Source organism: Podarcis bocagei (genome assembly GCF_964188305.1).
Source record: "Podarcis bocagei genome assembly, chromosome: 17".
Taxonomy (NCBI): Eukaryota; Metazoa; Chordata; class Lepidosauria; order Squamata; family Lacertidae; genus Podarcis; species Podarcis bocagei.
In genome coordinates, this window is record NC_138143.1 from 15,746,069 (window position 1) to 15,767,211 (window position 21,143).

Here is a 21,143-nt window from a genome sequence, read left to right on the forward strand (position 1 = left end):
TTGTATTCGAATAGTTTATATGGGCTTTTAAATTGTTTTAAACCAGGCTTCCTCAACCTCGGCCCTCCAGATGTTTCGAGACTACAATTCCCACCATCCCTGACCACTGGTCCTGCTAGCTAGGGGTCATGGGAGTTGTAGGCCAAAAACATCTGAAGGGCCGAGGTTGAGGAAGCCTGTTTTAAACCACTTAACTATTTAAGATCATAGGGTGACAAATAAGTAAGTTCGGAATGTCACTGTGCAACTATGGCAGGCAAAAAGCAGGATAGGAATGCCAAGAGCCACAAAAACTGCTACACGTGCAGAGTGACACATTCTTTCTAAAATGTTTTTCTTTCCTAGGAAAAACCCCCTCAAAACAAGGTCTACAGAACTTAGTATTATTTAGTATACATCTCTAGTACTCTTCAGTTAAAAGCAACAACTCAGGGAAGTTTACAAAAGTGAAGCACAACAATTCAAAACACCCGATCCATTACTTTACATTTCTGTAAGCCAATGCACCACATTTTCAAAGCTGAGGTTGCAACTCCATACATAGCTGCTTGCCTGGGTGTAAGACCCATTTAATACAGTGGGACTTACCTCTGAGTAGACCTAAGGAATGGTTTCTAAGTCAATCAAAACACCTGCACATCAAGGGTGCGCCCCCCCACTTACTAATAGATTTATAATCTCACAGATAAAATTCAAGGAGAATAAAAATGACTTAGACCTTTGGAATTTGGGTGCAAGACCGTAGGGAGTAAAGCAAGATGGGAGAATGGAAATCAAACTTGCTTGTGTCCATAGTGAGAATTCCCAAATGTAAAAATGTGTATTTTTTTAGTTCTTTGAACCGCACCTACCAAATTTACTTCTCCCCCCCCCCAATCCCCAAATGGCAGTTATGGGAACCAGTTTCATTTTTACTTGATGATAGTCTCATGTTTATGAAATGTTTATAACGTGAGTCAGGTTGGTTTCCACTGAATCATCACATCAAAATCTTCAAGCAAAGCAAAAAAGGAAAAGGGGGGAAAATCAGTGCAAAGAAAAATGCCAGCAAGCATTCATCTCTCTACCATCATGCCACAATATATGTAGCCACAACAGCTGTATGCAGCTTCCAGGACTCAGAATCCACATCCCCGTATTGCCCAAGCAGTCCTAAAATGCAGTTTCCATTTGATATATTAGCCAGCTTTCAAATTAAAATATTTTCCGAAAGATGGTATACAATAGCTGATATAATCAGCTAAAATGGATATGGGTGGCGCTGTGGTCTAAACCACTGAGCCTTTGGGGCTTGCCGAATGGAAGGTTGGCAGTTCGAATCTGCACGACAGGGTGAGCTCCCACTGCTTCTGCCAGCCTAGCATACCAGCTAGAGTAGATAAATAGGTACCGCTGCAGCAGGAAGGTAAACGGCGTTTCCATGCGCTCTGGTTTCCATCATGGTATCCCATTGCACCAGAAGCGGTTTAGTCATGCTGGCCACATGACCCGGAAAGCTGTCTGTGGACAAACGCCGGCTCCCTCAGCCTGAAAGCAAGATGAGCGCCGCAACCTCATAGTCACCTTTGACTGGACTTAACCGTCCAGGGGTCCTTTACCTTTACCTTTTTACCTATAGTCAGCTGAAGGTAATCTCCAAAGTCAAAACCTATTTGGATCATTTCCCCCATCTAGCAATAGTACATTTTCAATTCCATCGAACCAGGCAGTACATTTAAACCATTATTTTTCTATTACACATTCTATTACCAAGCCAGGAGAAGGAAAACTGACAAGTTACCAGGCTCATTTCTGCATATTAGATCAATGGTTTGCAGCAGGCCTTTCCCATTTTGCTGGGCTGTTCACAACCACGGCAAAAGAAATCTTACAATGCCAAGCCTTTCCTACCCTCACTATTACTAGTGTGTTTCAAAACGATGTTATGTTGAGCAAACCATTTGATGTTTGCGAGTAGGAGTGCGCAAAGACTATTGTTCCCAGTTAAAGTCATCAAACTTGATATACTTGTGAAGCAAGATGAGCAGTGTTCGAAATTAGCCAGGTGCTAGGTGCATTTTGCACCTGGCTATCAGAAGATGCCTGGATGCTAGGATGGTGTCTGATGTCTCCACCATCTGGAGGTGCATGCCTGACAATCCTTGGATCTTGACTGTTTTCACAAACTTAATACCCTACTCTGTATAATGCTGTTATATTTTATCTGCACAATCAGAACAAATTTCAGGAACCAAAACCAACCGGAGCTGAAAACAATGTTATAGTTAATTGTTGTCGCTTGTCGTTGTGACGTTAACATATATGAGAGAGCGCTGGAGGGGAAATAGTTAAACAGGTTGCACAGTCAGGACCCAGGGGGTGGAGTCAGTGGGACTATAAAACCAGTTCGGGGAGGATTTCGGGGGGAGGAGCTCGATGGGAGTTATTGGTGGGTAGTTGGTTGGTTTTAGTGGGTTGGCTGGTTGGGAAAGGAGTTGGTAAAAGAGAGACAGTTAGACCAGTGGATTCTTGAGTGTGGGGATGTAGAAGAGATAGAGCGAGGAAAATAAGACTAAGAAAGTAAAGAGAAACAGTGTTCGGAATGCCATAAAAGTTTGTGTCTGAAATAAAATAAACTCTTCTTTATTAATTGAGAAGCTGACTGAGACTGAAGTGATTTTACCAAGGTGGACCTGGTTGGTGGCAGCGGATTAGTGGTGTACGGGTCAATATTCCGTGAGACGACCGGGGGCTCCGTATGAATGCCACAGTCATCACTTACCCCACCCTGATGCCCTGCTCAAAGTTGTGGAGAATATTATCGCTACAAATGGTCACCATTACAAAAAAGAAGTTGGATTAGGCCAATATATACGTGAACTGTCCCTGAATCAAGTGACTTTTCTTCTTTAAGTTCTCAAAGCTCTTAACCTAGCTCAAGGTTGTCCTCTGAACTAGCCGGATGTCTAACTGAGACTCAATCCAAGTCACTCCATCATTTGAAAAATAAGACACTGGAGAAGTCTTGCGCCAAAATGGCAACTAGACGTTCCATTTCCGCGACTGTAACCTTGGTTTAAGGCACCATTTGGCACCTAGCTTATATATCTGAGTTTCTAAAACTAAAGATGAGTACAGCGGTACCTCGGGTTAAGTACTTAATTCATTCCGGAGGTCCGTTCTTAACCTGAAACTGTTCTTAACCTGAAGCACCACTTTAGCTAATGGCGCCTCCTGCTGCTGCCGCGCCGCCGGAGCACAATCTCTGTTCTCATCCTGAAGCAAAGTTCTTAACCTGAAGCACTATTTCTGGGTTAGCTGAGTCTGTAACCTGAAGTGTATGTAACCTGAAGCGTATGTAACCCGAGGTACCACTGTACTAGAACACGACGTGCAAACACACAAAAACAACCCACACACCAAACAAACTCCGAACCCTACAATGTAAAAGCCATAGGAACGCAGAAAAGCTACAGTATTTTCTTCTTTATGGAAGTAACATCAAGATGCAATTGCAAATCATTCTGACACCGTTTTCTTCTGTGTGTCAGAGGAGCCTTATCAACCTCCAGATGAGGGGAAGGTCATTCACATCATATGCTTTTGACCGTTTCCATGATAAACACTCTGTTTAACAGCAAATACCGGTATATCTTCAATATGCAGAAGATATGCCGGTGAATTCAAAACTGAAACATGAATCGTTGGAAGGGAAGTAAGGATGGCATTCTACAATAAGAGATACAGATGTCTTAAAAGCAGCCGTGGAGACAACATTATCACGTCCCTCTCCTCATTTTGGATATTTTTATTTACTTTCAAGAATAGTATTTAGGTACAGAATAATTAAAATGCCTTCAACAGTAGACGTTTGTCATTTTTGAGTCAGTAACAGTTATATAGCAAAGAACATTGACCCCCTTTTTTTAAAAAAAAGAAGGTCATAACCAAAAACTAGAAAAAAGTGGGAAATTAACTTTAAACTCACTGTTAGCAGCGAAAAATGACTAGCATCTGTATACCTCAGACATTTATATGCATTATTACATCTCTGATGAGCCATTTCATCTACCAGATATTCCAATATGAAAACTCTAGCATTACAACTGGACCATTTTATAACATGGATATTAAAATCTGGTTTACAGAGTAGTCCCAGTAATATCTCAAAATTGAAGGGCTACAGTTACTATGAAATACTAAGAAAGTCTGACCTGCAAGACACAGAAGAACAGAGATACTGACACCTTTTAGGGCTAGGCAATATATCACCCAAAACCGGTTTCAAGTGCATATCGTGATATCGGCTTCATCATTTCTGACCTGGCAAGAATACATCACAAATCATGGTGTGTGTGTTTGTGTGTATGCAAAAATCAGAATGTGGGGGAAACTGTGAAGCCAGCCTCCACATAGCTCCCTTTCAGACATTGTGATATATCAGTATACAGTGGTACCTTGGTTCTCAAATTTAATCCGTTCCGGAAGTCCGTTCGACTCCTGAAACGTTCGGAAACCAAGGCGCAGCTTCCGATTGGTGCAGGCGCCCCGGAAACAATAGCTGACAGCTGCATCGGACGTTCGGCTTCCAAAAAACGTTAGAAAACCAGAACACTTACTTCCGGGTTTTCAGCATTTGGGAGCCGATTTGTTCATCAACGAAGCCGTTTGATAATTATCAAGGTTCCGCTGTACATCAGTATATGGTGATGTTTAGCTGGTGATATATCGCCCAGCCCTACTTCCTGCCAGACCTGACATGTCTTTCGTTTGCCTCTAAGCTGCTCACAATTTCCTCCAACCAAGCAGTTACATTTGTTCTGCTGTGAACAACCTGTTTCTCCAATGAAGTCACCTGTTTTCCTTCTACAGTCTACTATTAATGGAAAGCTTTTCACATGAAAAAAATAAACAAAATCAAGATAACTGTACAGTCATACCTCATGTTACGTTTGCTTCATGTTATGTTTTTTCAGGTTACATCCCGCGGCGACCCGGAAGTACCAGAAAGGGCTACTTCCAGGTGTCGCCGCTCGCGCGTGCGCAGACGCGCAAAATGACGTCAAGTGCATGCGCAGAAGTGGCGAATCGCAACCCACGTGTGCACAGACGCACCGCTGCGGGTTGCGTTCTTTTCATGTTGCGAACGGGCCTCCGGAACAGATCCCGTTTGCAGCCAGAGGTACCACTGTACTATTGAAGTGTGTCTCGGTTTTTTCTGAATGAAGATTAGAGACACAGTACTATCTGTACATGTGCCCACAGAGGAGAACCCTGTCCCTGCATTTCTGTGTAAGTTGTCGTCCTCAGCATGTCACCTGACTGGAAGCTCAGAGCAGGGATTCATACAGAGATACAACATGTGACCTTTTCTGAAGATGCAGCAGACTCGGCAGAGGATGAACAGGCCAGAAGCCCAGAATTCAGCTTCTCCTGTGGATAGGTGCTTTAGGCTCACAAAAGTATTGATTCCTTGCTGCCCGGTAGCAGTTTTCCCACGGTACATACGCTGTTTGGGAATTACTGGGCGAGGTATAAAAGAAAATCTCACAGCATTTTTCTGGTGTGTCTGTACATATGCGAGGAAAAGATTTAGAAGATCATAGTCTTAACAGGTTACATAAGATGTTCACCAGCCAGAAGACTGAAAAGCCTGGTTTCCTGTCTGTAGGAAAGAGCCAAATGGCAAGAAAATAGCAAGATCAAACAGCCAGGCAGCCGATAGTTTGGTCTGAGATGAGCAAGAAAAGGGAGCAAAAAGGCAGGTAAAGACAGATCTGAGTAGGGGGTAGGGGGAAAGCAGATTTCAGTTTCTGTACTATCCCATCCTACAGATAAGGTAAAGGTAAAGGGACCCCTGACCATTAGGTTCAGTCGTGACCGACTCTGGGGTTGCGGCGCTCATCTCGCTTTATTGGCCGAGGGAGCCGGCGTACAGCTTCCAGGTCATGTGGCCAGTATGACTAAGCTGCTTCTGGCGAACCAAAGCAGGGCACGGAAACGCCGTTTACCTTCCCGCCAGAGCAGTACCTATTTATCTACTTGCACTTTGACGTGCTTTCGAACTGCTAGGTTGGCAGGAGCAGGGACCGAGCAACAGTCAAATCACCCCGTCGCGGGGATTCGAACCGCCGACCTTCTGATCGGCAAGTCCTAGGCTCTGTGGTTTAACCCACAGCACCACCCGTGTCCTCATCCTACAGACAGGGGCCAAATAAAACAAGAATATATACTTCAACATGACCCCGGATAGCTCAGTTGGTTAGAGTGTGGTGCTGATAACGCCAAGGTTGCAGGTTTGATCCCCGTAAGGGACAGCTGCATATTCCTGCTTTGAAGTGGGTTGGAATAGATCAGCATCTCTCAAACTTGGATCTCCAGCTGTTTTTGGACTACAACTCCCACCATCCCTAGCTAGCGGTCAGGGATGATGGGAACTGTAGTCCAAAAACAGCTGGGGACTCAAGTTTGGGAAACCCTGAACTGGAAGATCCTCAGGATCCCTTACAAGTCAACAATTCTGTGATTAGATTAAAACCTATTAACGCCACTAGCAGCAAGGACAATGAAAACAGTGCTATTGTGGGGTGGTCTAGCTCATATAAAACCCCTCAGTGCAATACTGATCTTATAGTAAAATCTGGTTCCCAGAAAATATGGCCAACGGGACATTTTCAAGTCAGTTTCGTTATCCCTGTGTTCCTAACAGGGAGGTTTAGATTTCCTTGCAGTGAAGATCTGAGCCACCATTCATCTATGCATGGGGAGGGAAAATTGAAATTGGTGTCCAGTAAAAACAACTGGGGTTCAAAAGCTTTTGAGCAGCCACCTTCCACGTTGGTCATCGATGAACTTTCAGTTTCACAATATGTTCTTGCCTGCTTTGGACGTGATGTTCTCTTCAGCCAGGGCATTTGACAAGCTGTTTTGTCTTGTCTCTTCTCGCCACCACTAGCGCAAGAGGGCTCTGAGTCAGCCCTCTGACAGCATTTGAGGAAAGAATCACTTGATCTGAAATTGCTAGAAGCAATTGTATTCCCTTCCAAATCTACAATTCTATGGTCATGAAAAGTCTAGAACAGTTCGCCGGTTTGCATTACTTTCTATGGGAAAGGGTGCCTTGGTTTTGGAACGGACTTCCAGAACGGATTAAGTTTGAGAATCAAGGTACCACTGTATTACATGAATGCAGAAAGTTGTCTTAATTCAGTCAAACAAATGGTTCATCCAGCTCAGCATTTCCCACTGACTGGTAGTGGCTCAGCAACATCCAAAGCATTTCATATCCAGACATGCCTGGCTTCGTCACCCACTCACATGATTTTGCTGCTTTAATTTGTACACTGGCCAGGTCTTAATTTCAGGGTGGAAAACAGAAACAGAAAGACCATGAGCTTGATGTGGCAATCCAAAGAATTAAACTCGGCCGAGCCATGTTTCACAGGTATCGTAAAACTGACCTGAACGGTTTTTCTCCCTTTGTTACCAATAGCCTTAAACTAGACTGTTCAAGATCCCTTCACGACACACGAGTAGCAGTTCCACAAATGTTTAAAACCAAGCCTCTAACGTACCAAGCCACCAGATTTTCTGAAAGGAGTATTTGTTAGCAAGTACCATCTCAACGGCACAATGCGGTAACAAGAAACTAGATCTCTGGACAATCGTATTGGTACACGGGAACCAAAAAATGATACTATGAACTGAGTTACTCACTTATATCAATGTTACACAATCCACATCCGCTTCAAACAGACCAAAACAGAGGCACTTGGCAAACAGCAAAGCTACTCTCACTGCTCAGCTTAAAAGCTAACTTGCCAACAGCCTTTTTATTATTCTTATTATTACTTACAATATTATCTCGCGGTGCTGGATATATTCCTATTTTTATCAGCTTAATCATTTACAGCCGGAATTTGTCCACAACCACCCACTATAGAAAATTATAGATCAACCACTGGACTTTACCACCTCGATTCTTATGCTCCTTCCATCAGGCAGAAGCAGAGGGGAAGAGAAGCAGAGCTATCCCATAATTTCTGCTGATTTTCAGCTCTCTTTAGCTCTCCCTAAACTGTCACCTAGCAGCAGCCATTGCATCAGGCAATCTGAACCATTCAATCCCAGCGAATCATTTTGAGAACAGGTGCCTCAGCTTGAATGAATGAATCTTTATATGCGTCAGCCATCGGCCGTAGCAATGAAACAATAATATGATATACAAAGAATAGAAATAAAAAGTCAATTATGTAAAATACATTTTAGGGTTCTGAATCAGTAGTCAAATGGTGGATCTTATTCTGATTGCCCCAGCTAAAAACCTGGCAAACTTTGCTGTCACCTGCTCATCTTGATCTGCCAAGAGAAAGGACACTGTGGCAGTGGCTGGGCGACCTGGAATGGACAACTAAAGGGCGGTGATAATCTCATTCCTCAAGTCTTTATAAAGAGTGCAAGCCAGAAGGGCATGCGCCACCAATTCGGTGCTGCCATCTCCACAGGGACAGAAGCATTTTTTGTATGGAATCTGTTGGAATCATCCCTCAAGTACAGCCGAGGGCAATACGTTCAATCTTGCGAGAGTAAAAGCGTGTCTGTATTTTAGAATTGCTAGGTTGTGGTGCCTGAGTTAGTTTCCCCTCCCCCTTCTCCTTCCCAATCCCTTCTTCCTTGTCATGTATTTTAGACGGTAAACATTAGGACACAGCTTTTTTATTTATTTTTTACTACAGATGTTTGGAAGCTGCTTTTGGCACTCCCCCCAATTGTTTGGGGTCGAAATAATTTAATGAGATAAATAAAATACTTGAGGTTTTTGCACAATGGCGGGGTGGCACGTCACGTTCCCGTCACTCATGGAGATGAAAAATGAATGCCGCAAATAGGCTGTCCATAAGAAACGGAGGGGGAAATTAATGCTGCCTTCTTCCGCAGGACAGAACTGACATGTTATTTTGTCAATAAATACCACTGCTACCGTTAAAGCGAAAGAAAAGTAGTTGATCAATGGATTAGACAAGGAAAAACTACAAAGATTCCTTTGGATTCCATTTCAGCCATGTTTGTTTTGAGTTTACCTTTTCAACAAGTACAGTAGTTTGGTTTTCTTGGCCTAGCTACCCATGAACACCTAGATTAGGGATTTTTGCTTTTGTTTTGGCTCATATATATTAGCTATATATTCAAGTTATAGGAATATGGGATCCTTTGTTTTTAGGAGTTCTTCACCGCAATGCTTATCAGACTGAATTTACAACTAAACTGGATTTGACAGCGGAAGTTCTGTATGTTTTACACGTGGAATTGCCCCATTTCCTCAGAACGGAATGTCTGATTTTAACGGCACTAAAACACACACACACACACGCCTGACATTTATCTCCCTAGCTCTGATACTGGAAATTATTTCAAAGGAGTTAAAGGCACGTGGAAAGGGGAGGTATAGGAAGTTCTCTGCATTCCCAATTCATGTACACTTTTTGTTGTTATAAATGCCACACATGACACTCAAACCTACTGTCATCTCGTTCAGCCCTTATTACTTATGTTTTCAAATCAGTTTCATAACAGCCAACCTAGATTATATTGTTAAACCATATGTTTATTTTTCTATCATGTGTCTACGATGGTTTCTTATTTTGACAGCAACTCATGAGTGGAAAGCTGACACCAACTATTTGAAAAACAAAACCCACAATGCACCTATTGAAGAAAATTTGCATTCTCAGAAGATCCAGTTTATTTTAAAAAGTTTATTAAAGTTTTGGGTTAAGGGGGGACGAGAGAATTTCCACGCTGTGGGCCTGATTAGGGCTGCCAAGCCCTTTTGCTCAAGCCATGCTCACCTGGTGTTACATGCAATGGCAGGTATGGGGGAGCTAAAGGTGATGCCAGCCCAAAAGGGAGTTTCAGGTGCCACTGATCTACAGCACCTGTAAACCTCTCTAAAGTGGATTGTCTGGGCTTCAAAGCACAGTGCAGGGCACTCTACAAGCCTCAACCATCATTTTTAGGAGCATCTCTCCCTCCTCTGCAGAGATTTCAAAGGTGCTCCCTGGGACTGACGCCCTCAGCCTACTGTACAAAGGTAATTCAGTGTTCCATCCACTTTTTACTCCAGACGTGCCCAGCACTGGCATACGGTCCCCTGAAAATCGCCCATGATGTAATGTGGTCTTCAGGCTAAAAAGAAGCTTCCCACACCTAGCTTAACTTTTCTATCTCAGGGGTTGCTGGTATTTGGACACGTGTTTAGAGCTGGAGGAGATGAACCATAGGATTGCAGAGTTGCAAAGCGTGTTCTCTTTCATGGAGAGCACGTGTTGCGGTGGGGTCTAACAGGACACCCCCCTCTTGGTTACTGGGTGGGACCGTTTGGATGGCCATGACTGTGATTGGGCCAAGTTGGGTTGTTGGGGAGATTTTGATGTTACCATTTAGAGGGATGACCCGAAGGTTATATATTCTTGGCACGCAGCTTTTTTCAGCCTCTTTTGCTGCGTGCATCAATCACCCACCCACCCTCCCTAATTTAGGACTGTTGCGCTTGACCTTGCTATGCCTGTCATGGGGTCGTCTGCTTTTGGGGCAGGGGCCTGGTAGGAATTTTGTCCATTTGGCAGATTGGCTGGGGCCATTTGGTTTTTGCCTACTATGTAGCAAATCGTCACAACTTGTAAGGTTGTGGTTAGGCATTGCTTTTATGAATTGGTTGGTGGAGAGGCATGGATTGGCTGTGCCTGCCCCTCCAATGCTGCTGCAGCAAGGGAATTCCATTAAAGGAACTGCCATACATTTGTCCGTATCCCGGCAAGGGGCTAGGGCCGTACAAGCCCCTGGGAGCATGCAGGGAGAGGTGAGGGTCTGATGCCCGGCTCCATTTTCTCCCCAATATTGTTTGCCCTTACTGGCTTTCTCTGGAATCTGGAAGTCACTTCTGTCCCGGGGCAAGGACAGATAGTCGTAACAAATGCCTAAGCAACCACTCACATTTATGTATTTTAATAAAGTTGTGACCAAAATTATGCCAAAAACCTTAAACAAAAGTTCTGTGTGAATTGTGATTTATTTAGGGGGTGGCTTGGGGACCTCGACACGCAGCGCAGGAATTGCAATGAAAGCATCCATGACAGATCCACAGGAAGGATGAAAAGGCCAAAGGAGCTCCTCCCCACATTTCTTTAGGAGGAATGTGAAGAGGAAAGGATGGGGAGGAAAGACCCCCTCCCTCTTTTTCTTGGAGGTCCTTTTTCCCTTTAGGGTGGGGCAAGCCAGCTCCCTGAGAGACACAACACAGACAAGCTTCTTGCAGAAATTCAACTGCCTTCTTTAAATCTGCATGGGGAGCGGGGAAGAGCTGGGGGTATACAGAAGGAAGGCAGGTACAGTCATACCTCGGGTTAAATTTGCTTCAAGTTGAGCGCGTTCAAGTTGCGCTCCGCGGCAACCCAGAAGTAACGGAGCGTGTTACTTCTGGGTTTCGCCACTTGCGCATGCGCAGATGCTCAAAATGATGTCACGTGCATGCGCAGAAGCGGCGAAAAGCGACGCGTGCATGCGCAGACGTGCCATCGCTAGATACGTTTACCTCTAGATGAGAACGGGGCTCTGGAACGGATCCCGTTCGTATCTAAAGGGACCACTGTAATACATAATCTGGTCATCGGGAGATGGAGCAGATTTCCGGCACCCACCTCATCCCGTGGCCTCCCCCTGGCGGGTCAAGAAGGATGCTCCAGAGGAGAGAGGTCACCGAATTCATTGCTTTAGCAACGGCAGGTAAAAATAAAAGACAGTCATCAGAAGAAGAAGAAAAACATTTTTAATACGAAGAGGATGCAAAAGGGAATAGAAAAATCAGGGGCCTACAAAAGCCACAAGAGGAGCTTCCTTTGCCAAATGGTTGCCCTTCTGGCTCCTGGGGGTTGACAGAGTTGGAGTCCCAAAGCTAGTGAAGGCCACACGATAAAGAGAGAGAAAAACCCCTCATGGATGTGAAGGTTTGAGAGCAGAGTTAGCATCCCAGTGCCAGAAGCCTTGGTTATATCCTGCCCAGATTACGGGAATGCACTCTACATGGGCTGCCTTTCAAAAGGGCTCAGAAACTTCAACAGGCTCAAAGAGCTGCAGCCAGACCGTTGAACAGGGCTGGTTATCATGAGCAGACAACTCCCTCGTTACAACAGCTCCGCTGGCTCCTGGACTGTTTCCAGGCACAATTCAAAGTGCTGGTTGTGACCTATAAACCCTATATGGCTTAGGTCCAAGCTATCTGATAAACAGTATCCCCTCATACAAACAAGCCTGAGTTCTGAGGTCTTTGGGAGAAGACCTTTCTCTTGGTCCTGCCGCCCTCCCAGGCACGCTTGGTTGGGATGCTGAGCGGGGCCTTCTTGGTGGCTGCTCCCAGACTTTGGAGCTCTCTCCCTAGAGAAGCTAGACCGGCTCCCTCATAGTTGTCCTTCTGCCAACAGGTGAAGAACAGGCTTTTGGGAAGTGACTGCTTTTAATGAGGGGCCTGGTGCCGTTTTTGTTGTGATTGCCTGTAGATCATACATAGATCGTATGCGTGTGTCTTTAATTGTTTTTTAATTATTGGGTTTTTTTCTATGCTCTTCATAGAACTGTAGAGTTGGAAGGGACCCTGAGGAAAATGCATCTGTCCCTTACAAGGATCAAACCTGCAACCTTGGCATTATCAGCACAACGCTCTGAGCTGTTCTTATTTTATCTGTAAGCCACCTTGAGTCCCTGTTAGGGTATTAATAAATATATAATAATAATAATAATAATCACCTAGGAATATGGCACATTTATAAAATCTGACAGGGCCCACCAGGAACCGTATAAAGATGATCCTGGGGCAGGATTTAGCCCCCAGTTGGACATTCCTAGTTTAAAGCATAGTAAAGTACCACTGCAAACAGCTTGGACTGAGAATTCTTCATTCACAAACGCAGACAGTGCTATTAACTAGTTTGCAAGTTTGCTAGATTTGCAAACCAGTCACAATCAAGATGCTGTACTACCCAAGGCCCAGTTATTTTTAGCAGATACTGCTGCAAAGACATATCTCTTTTGGTTTATTAGGGAAGAGTCTGCACCAAAACATGGAACTAAACTCTAGATGTTTTTACAGTTCAAAGCTTTAGGGATCACATTTCTTTATTTGCTTTCAACATATAAGGCAGCAAAATAGCACATCCAGAATCGTACTGAGCAGCGTTACATACACAAAAGTGTTATGTACCAAACACAAAAAGTGAACCGGAATATTGCACAACACCAGCAGCATGGCTGGAAGGTACTGGTAAGTCCACTTAATAATATTAGCTCTTGTAGCCAGGTCCCCAAACACAGATGTAAACAGAAACTGAAAACTGCCTGAATAATTACTCATGAATTACTGCCATATTTTTTTTGTCAAAACACTACAGAACTCAGCTCACATAGCAACAGACATCATGACACATTACAGCAATTGGCTTATTTCTACTCTTTCCTGAGAAATAATGTTTAGGATTTCTTACACAATTTCCTTCTAGAGTTAAGTCAAATCACACAGGAACTCAAGAGAGGAGTTGGCAGGAAAAAAGCAGATAAGGTAGAAAGTTACCTCAACACCTGCAGAATATATCTCCTTTGTGCTGGCATCCAAGGGGGCCCTTTCAACTAACTAATCCTCCATCTGCCAGGCACAGAGGAAGCCAAAAGTTTGGGGGCGGGGACAGGGAGAGGGAACATTCGGAGCAAATACTAAGCAGGATTTTTTCCCCACCAGCAATTCAGTTATAGTGGCTTTCTCACACCGATAATGAAAAACTGAAACTATTGCTGAAACACATTGGAAATATTATTGCTAAACATGGCAATGCCCAATGAAAGCAGCTTGCTACCACTTTCCTCAAGACTGATGATTGATGATCTCAAGAAGAAACTGCCTTGTAAAAACCACCACCTAGCAAAGCAAGCAAGCTACTCTTCACAGCATACCCTCCAACATTTTGGTGATGAAAACAGGGACGTACTATTCCATAATAATAATAATATTTTTATTATTATTATTGCTCCAGACACTCTGGGTGGCTTCCAACATATACAAAAACATAATAAGACATTAAGCATCAAAAACCTCCTTCTACAGGGCTGCCTTCAAATGTCTTTTCATGGTTACTTATCTCCTTGGCTCCGGGGTCGCATAACCCCATACACGCCAACATTTCTCCAGTGAAAATAGGGACGCCCTAAGGAAACATTCTGGAGTGAAACCAGAAACTGGGAAGGCGTCTGTAAATCCGGGGCTGTCCCTGGAAAACAGGGGCACTTGGAGGGGCTGTCCTATAGACAGCAAAATGACAACAAGGCGCGCACAGGTGTGTGGGTTTCCGGTATCCGCTGCATGCGCAGCAGATGTGACAACAAGCGGCACATCTCCCCCGATGCTCAGCAAGAAAGGATGGGGCCCTGTGGGGCCGCCTTCTTCCCCGCGACAAGCTGCTGCCTCCCCATCCCCACCTGCAAGCGAACGCCGCCCAGCACACCTTGGGCAGGTGAGGACATGCGCGGCGAGGAGGAGGAGGAGGAGACAGCCATTCCCAGGAGGAAACGCGGAGCGAGTAGAACAGTGCGCGAGACTCTTTCCCCGCCACCCCTCCCAACCCCACATCAGGAGGGCTGCCGCCAAACGCCCTCCGCTTCCCAAACCCCATACAAAAGAGGGCAGCCCTAGCTTTGGAGAGGCCACCTCGACCCCCTCCGGGCCCGGGCGCAATTCCCACGCGCGCGCTCTCTCTCTTTCGCCTTTCTGCGTTTCCAGCCTTCCTTCCCACTCACCCCCAACTTGCCCCAATGCTATGGGGAGGGGAAAGGGCTGCTGCTGCTGCTGCCGGGGAAGTGCGTGGGGGGCGAAACAGCCAGCCCCACGTCCTCGACTCTGCATTCGCCCTGGCCGGGTTGCGCGCGCGCGCTCTCTCCCCGCCACCCTCTCCAAAACGAGCTTCTTGGAGGGCGAGCTAAGGGGGTCTCCTAACCGAGGAAGCGCCCCGGGAAGCGGCCGAGCTCTCGTCCGCCTGTCAGCTTGCCCTCCCCACCCGGCCCCCCGCGCTCTCCTCTCCCCGCCTCACCGGCGGCGCTGGCCAGACGCGGGGCTCCCCGTCCGTCGTCGCCTCGGGCGCAGAGACTCCCTCGCGGCCTGGCTCGCTCCGGCGCCGCCTCACGAGCAAACCGAAACGTCGCTGTTGCTGGCGAGGGAGGAAGCGGCCACCATGTTCCTTTCGGCCCCGCCAGCGGCTGGAGGCGGATCCGAGGCCCGCCCAGGAGGAGGAGGAAAGAGGGCGAAAGGGAGCGCAGGCGCTCCTTAAGCAGCCGGCGCTTCGCAAGGAGGCGCTGAAGAGCTCTGGCTCCTCTAACGGCAGCTGGGAGGACTCTCCGCCGCCCGGACGTCGCCTCCGCTCAGGGCGAGGGCAGGAGGAGCCTTTCCCGGTAACGGGCGCGCCGTCGAAGCGCCGGGGCTGCGCTCCCTGTGCTCTCTGGCGCTCGCCTTGGCCACTGTGCGCTCGCCGTCCCGTTACGCACGTTTACCGGCTGGCTGGTGAGAGCGGGGGGCTGAATGCAGCAGGAAATCCCCCCCCCGCGGCCCCGGCAAACGTGCGCAAGAAGAGGCTGCCCTGCTGGGAAGGTTTCCTTCCCCGGGTGGCCATCCTTCTCCTGGCCGCGCGTAAGCGAGCAACTGGGAAAGAGGGCAAAAAGCGAGCGAGCCAAACGCCGGATCTCGGTTCTCCGGAGCAGAGTTGTGTTTGGGGTGTGGTGGGACACACAGCTATTCACAATGAGATCAGGTGTTAAACAGGTTTGTGTTATTGCCCCAACTCAGTTCATTATTTTCATTGCCATGATCCTACACTTTGTCGAAGGGAAACTCCCCACCGGAGTAGAAATCGTATACAGTATAGAACAGATGGAAAGCTCCTTATTCTGAGCAGGCTGAAAGCAAAGAGCAAGGTTATCTTAACTTCCGTCATAGAGCTTCAATAGGCTGATGAAAACGTGGTGTGTGCACGCTCAGAGGATGACCTCCAAATCATCCTAAATATCTTTGCAGAAGCTTACGGAAAGCTTGGCTCAACATCCAAAAAACCAAAGTGCTGCACCAACAAGCACAAAATAATCCCTCTGCAGCGCCACAAATCCAACTGAACGGTGTAACTTTGAAAAGTGTCAATTCTGTCAACTTAAGTTGCCATTCTTCTTTGATTGGGACCTCACTCATTTTCCATTTTGGGGCTAACAAAACACAGGCCGCAGTTGTAGCATACATAAATAACCTTTTTTTGACACCTGGGGATTTCAGTCTGAATTATTCCCAACAGAAAAGACTCTGGTTTGGGGGGGAAAGTACATTTAAACATTTTTTTCAGTTCATTATGGATCATTTCCCAATACTCTCTTATCCTTTTACAAGTCCACCACATATGAAAAAACATTCCTTCCACCTCTTTGCATCGCCAGCACTTATCTGATTCAGCCTTCTTCATCTTAACAAACCCACTCAGAGTTCAATACCACCTGTGGATCATTTTCAGGTAATTCTCCTTCAAATAATAACATGCTGTAAACTTCAAGTCGCTTTTCCAGAGTTTTCCCCAGAGATTATAATCTATATCGTGTCCTATATCTTTTGCCCAGTGTGTCATTGAGGCTTTGAGTGACATTTTCAGGTCCAGCCATTACAAAACTCTTTCGCAATATTTTTCCCCCAGAAGGGCTGCAACTTTTTTTCACAATATCAGCACTTTGTGCTGCACAGAAATCACAAGACATCCGACACATTTGAGTTTGCAATCGCCATGCTCCACCGCAAAGCACAACATTCGCCTCTCGTATGGCTCGGGAGAAGCAAGACTAAAAAGACATTGCATTGAGGAAGAATCCTGATGTGCTCTGTAATCCCAGAATTGGCTGGCTGAATTGTGCAATGATAAATGAAAGTTAAATATTCTTTACAACTGGCCCAAAGCATCATGAACATATGGATTGGACTCGCATCCCATTGTGAAAGTGTGTTCTGAAAGTCCAGAAGTACCTGCTTTTCTGGCTTTGGCCAAAATTGTCTTTGCTATTTTGACGATCAGATTTTTGATGATCAGATCCCCGCTGCTTTTGGAATGTTCTGAAATGCAAACTGTGGTCCATTATCAGAGAATAGAATATCTGCTCTTCTATATGTGGGCAAAAAGTCTCTTTAGCCTCTTTATGACTGTCCTAGATCCATACCCTGCAACATTTCTCTGATTAAAATAGAGGCGTCCTAATGAAAAGCGGGATCAAATAGAAACCAGGATGCCTTTGTAAATCCAGGACTATCCCTGGAAAATAGGGACACCTGGAGGGTCTGTCGATCTTCTATCTGGTAGTAGATCCATCTACCAAAAGAGACAATCTTTCTCTTCCCATGTGAATAAATCTACCCCCTGACTGCTGTGCTACTGGCACCTCCAAATTCTCCCTGCAATGCCCCCTGCCCCGAACATTAACATAATGAAGAGAAAACACAAGTTTCTCTTTGAAGTTTGGCCCTACACCTGGCTGAATTATCCCTATTTTTAGACAGCTGTCTTGAATCAGAATGTGGCGTACTCGTCGCCTGATATTTTGAATATCTTTTTTGAACCTTTGAAAGACTCTGGTCTGGAAAAATTAGCACAACTGCAACCTGTTTTGTCCTTAAAAACTACATTGTTGTTCATTCCAGCGTTTCCTTCATCTCCCCTGGAATTCTGCCAATCATTGTCCGTAGGCCTCCTTGACCAATGTGATAAATGACAAACTTATTTTCAGCCTCTGTAGCACTGAGCTTTCTAACAGACTGGGTCCCAACACAGGCTTGGACTGAACACTGCAAGAACGATTGCTGCCTTCAAACATGTCAAGTGAATTTGCTTTTCTTTCCTGATTTAGTGGATGTTCAGTTGAGCTGTCGGAGAGCTCATTGACTCTGCAGGCACTGCAGCAAAAAAACAAGTGGCCAAGTGGAAAAACCCATTGGCCACACTATCTGTCCAGCGTTCAGATAACACACATCATATACAAAAATATACTGAACCAGAGTCAATTCCTGTAGCGATCACACACAGGGCCCCCGGATGTTTGACGGTCTGTGCCGCCACCGCGATTGCTTTTTCCGCTGCCACCACCCTGTATCTCACGGGGACACACGGAGTCCAGTCAGTTGTTAACATAAACAAATAATCAAGTTTATTTTTAAATGCAGGAACAAGCTTATGGTTTCAGTTAGTTTTTCTTGACAGTTTCTTAATCTTAGTTCCTAACAACTTCAAACTGATTATTCCCAACTATCTATCTGACTCAACCTAACAATTCCTCTCACTCTCTCACAATACAACTTGACCAACCCACTGCCTATTCCTCCCTCTTCCTTCTTCAACTCCCAAACCTCAACTCAACTCACAAACCTCAACTCTCAACTCAACCAACTTTCAAAACCTCCCACTCTAACTTTTATTCCCCCCTTGCATTCTCACTGGCCAATCACATCACACCTATTTTAACCCTTTCCTTATGACCCATCCTAGGAGGCAAACGCCACAATTACCACCCCAGTATCGTGGCTCAAAAAAACCCCCCACCATCAGCCACTGCCTGGCTCTGTCTGTCATTTCTTGTAGCAGTAAAGGGAAGGAGGCTGGGCTGTTAGCAAAATAGATGCATCACATTTATGAGACTTCAGGTTCAACTCCTGCAGCGGAGAAGCAGGAAGGAAAATCTGGTAAACCTCGATGTGGCATTTTGAAAAAGTGTTCCTGAAAAGTAAACATCAAAAAGAAAAAGAAAAGAAAAGTGAAGCTGAGATTCTGCAGAGCCCTGAAACTATAGGCCAGAACCTTCTCAACCGAGATGCATATACGCCAACCACAGGAAATGTGAATATACTCTCCCTAACTTTTGTACACAATGCTGTTGCCCAAATACACTGCGGATGGGTGACCTTATGGGAACTTTGGCAGAGGTTTCAACACCCTTCTCTCGAAATCTCCGATTTGCCTGTTTCCAGTGAAATCAAGACCAAACACTGGTCCCAAAATGGGGCACTAGGTTTAAACAAAGCAGACTTGTGTCAACTGCTCATTTCTGGGTGCTTGACTTACTGTACAGGAAAGGCTCTCACCTCTGTGTTTTCTGGAAGCTTAGTCAATAAGTCCTGATCGGATCGAGATAGATGAGAACACATGAACTGAAGACCCAGTTTCTCCCACAGGCTGCAGTTCAGTGCACCCTTGCCTAGGTTGGAGTAAACCTCTTAAACACGATGGGACTTACTTGCGAGTAGATGTGCATGGAATTGCATCGTCAGGCTGTGTGCACGCTGTAACTTTAAAGCACATTTTCCCCCTCAAAAAATTACGGGCACTGTAGCTTATTCAGGTTTCCTGGGAATTGTAACTCTGTGCATGGGCGCAGACAGGACTTACGTTGGGGGGGTGGGGGTGGGCAGGACCCCCAGCTGTCATCATCCTCTGTCTGGCTCTGTCTAGTATTTTCAGAATGAAATGTCTCAACAACAGTGGTTTCAAATTACTTTTTTGAACCCCAAGGGCTCAGAAAAATCCGACTAAACCTTCCACCATGTGAAAACTAGGAAGCTAAACAAAAAATTAACACCAGGGAGTACCTTTCATGTGGTGAATGAGTGTATATTTTGCAAAATTACAAAGAGCACTCCCTTTTTCATCTTGTTTTAGAAAAAAAATCTAAACCAAAACAAGTTTTCTCGGATTTGATGCAAACCTTTTCCGCACTTCTTAAATCCCTCCTTCCCCCTGTGATAGGAATTTTATGGTCTTAGATATATGGTAATCTTCATAAGTGTACCAACCAAGCACGTACGTAGATCAGCACAGGAAGACCAACCTGGAACCATTTTGATTCCTAAACTGAGTAAATGTTTTCTCTACAAGGTGAAAATGGGAAACCTCCCCATTGTCTCTTTCCTCACAAATCCTGTCTTAAGGGCACATTTAAGATATGAATAGGGTGTGAGCCTGTGACCTGGCCCAGGAACTAAGTATTTATCATTACAAGAAACTGGCCAGGCTATCCAGGCAATCCAATCAAGTAACTTGCGAGACAGGAGATAAACAACAACAGGAGAAAAACAACATTCAAATTTCTGTTTTAAGACCGCCTTTTCTGTGATGTATGTATGATGTATCTGAGGGGTGGTCTTTTCAAAAGGGGGTGGCAATTACAAAAGTCTTTATAAGGCCTTGTGTGCCATTTTTCTGGGTTCCTCCTCTCTCCTGCGGGTGAGGGGAGTGTTGTGTATTGAGTCAAAGGATTTTTATCTGTATTATGATTGTCTGTATTTTCATTAGGGTAAAGTAACTGCCTTTTGGTTTCAAAGGGTACAGCTACTATTGATTCATTTAAGCTGCTGTATTTGGATCCTCTGTCTTATTGGTTTCCTCCAAAAGGCAGGACTGTGATTGCCTGATATTGTTCCCTCCAAAATGTATCCTTTCTAGCTAGTTCCCTGTCCCTATAAATGTAGCTTTCCCCTCCTCAGTCTTCAGTCTTGTTTGCTTTAATAAAGAAGTGTTACTAGAGAACTGTCTCCAGCATATTATGTCAAGAGAGCTGAAATCACAAACACCACATCACAACAGGGAGCACCCTGTTGCAACAGATCAATAAAGATCTAACTTACTAGCTGCTTTGCTTCTCAATATTCTCTGGTTGGCCTCTGTTATTCTCTCCTACCAATAGGGAACCTATGTAAGGACTCTATATGGGCTCTTGGATACCCCAAAAGGGAAAAGGGCAATTTTTGTTTACAACACCCCCCATGCAGTTTTTCTGTGTGCACTCAGTAAGCAAAGCCCATGAAGATGCTCCCCTGTCCTTGTTGACCTTAGTCAGGTCTTTACTCTTGGCAAAGGACTGAATGACCACTCCAGGGGACAAGTGCACTGCTGAGCAAGAGAGATGGCCGGTCAGACCCACTGCTGCAGTATCCTGAATTCTGATGTTCTGCAGAGAACGGCTCACACATTATAACGAAGGATGAAATGATAGGTGACATGAATTTGTGTGACAAAAGCAGGCACTGACTTTTTCTTTTCTTTTTTTAAAGATATTTATTAAAG

General features: G+C 45.2%; 1 protein-coding gene and 1 long non-coding RNA gene across 2 annotated transcripts in view; both read right to left on the reverse strand.

Moving 5' to 3' along the window:
• DENND4C (DENN domain containing 4C) overlaps nt 1–15,270 on the reverse strand; it is an 86,313-nt gene extending 71,043 nt beyond the window's left edge. The window contains exon 1 of the mRNA XM_081176050.1: nt 15,105–15,270. The gene's annotated coding sequence lies outside the window, so the exon portion shown is untranslated. The remainder of the gene's footprint in view (nt 1–15,104) is intronic.
• A 2,938-nt stretch (nt 15,271–18,208) lies between these two features.
• LOC308577123 lies at nt 18,209–20,059 on the reverse strand. The gene is made up of 2 exons (XR_014003462.1): nt 18,497–20,059; nt 18,209–18,452 (listed from the first exon to the last, which is right to left on the reverse strand). It is a non-coding gene; the product is annotated as an uncharacterized lncRNA (long non-coding RNA).
• Between the last annotated feature and the right edge of the window lie 1,084 nt (nt 20,060–21,143).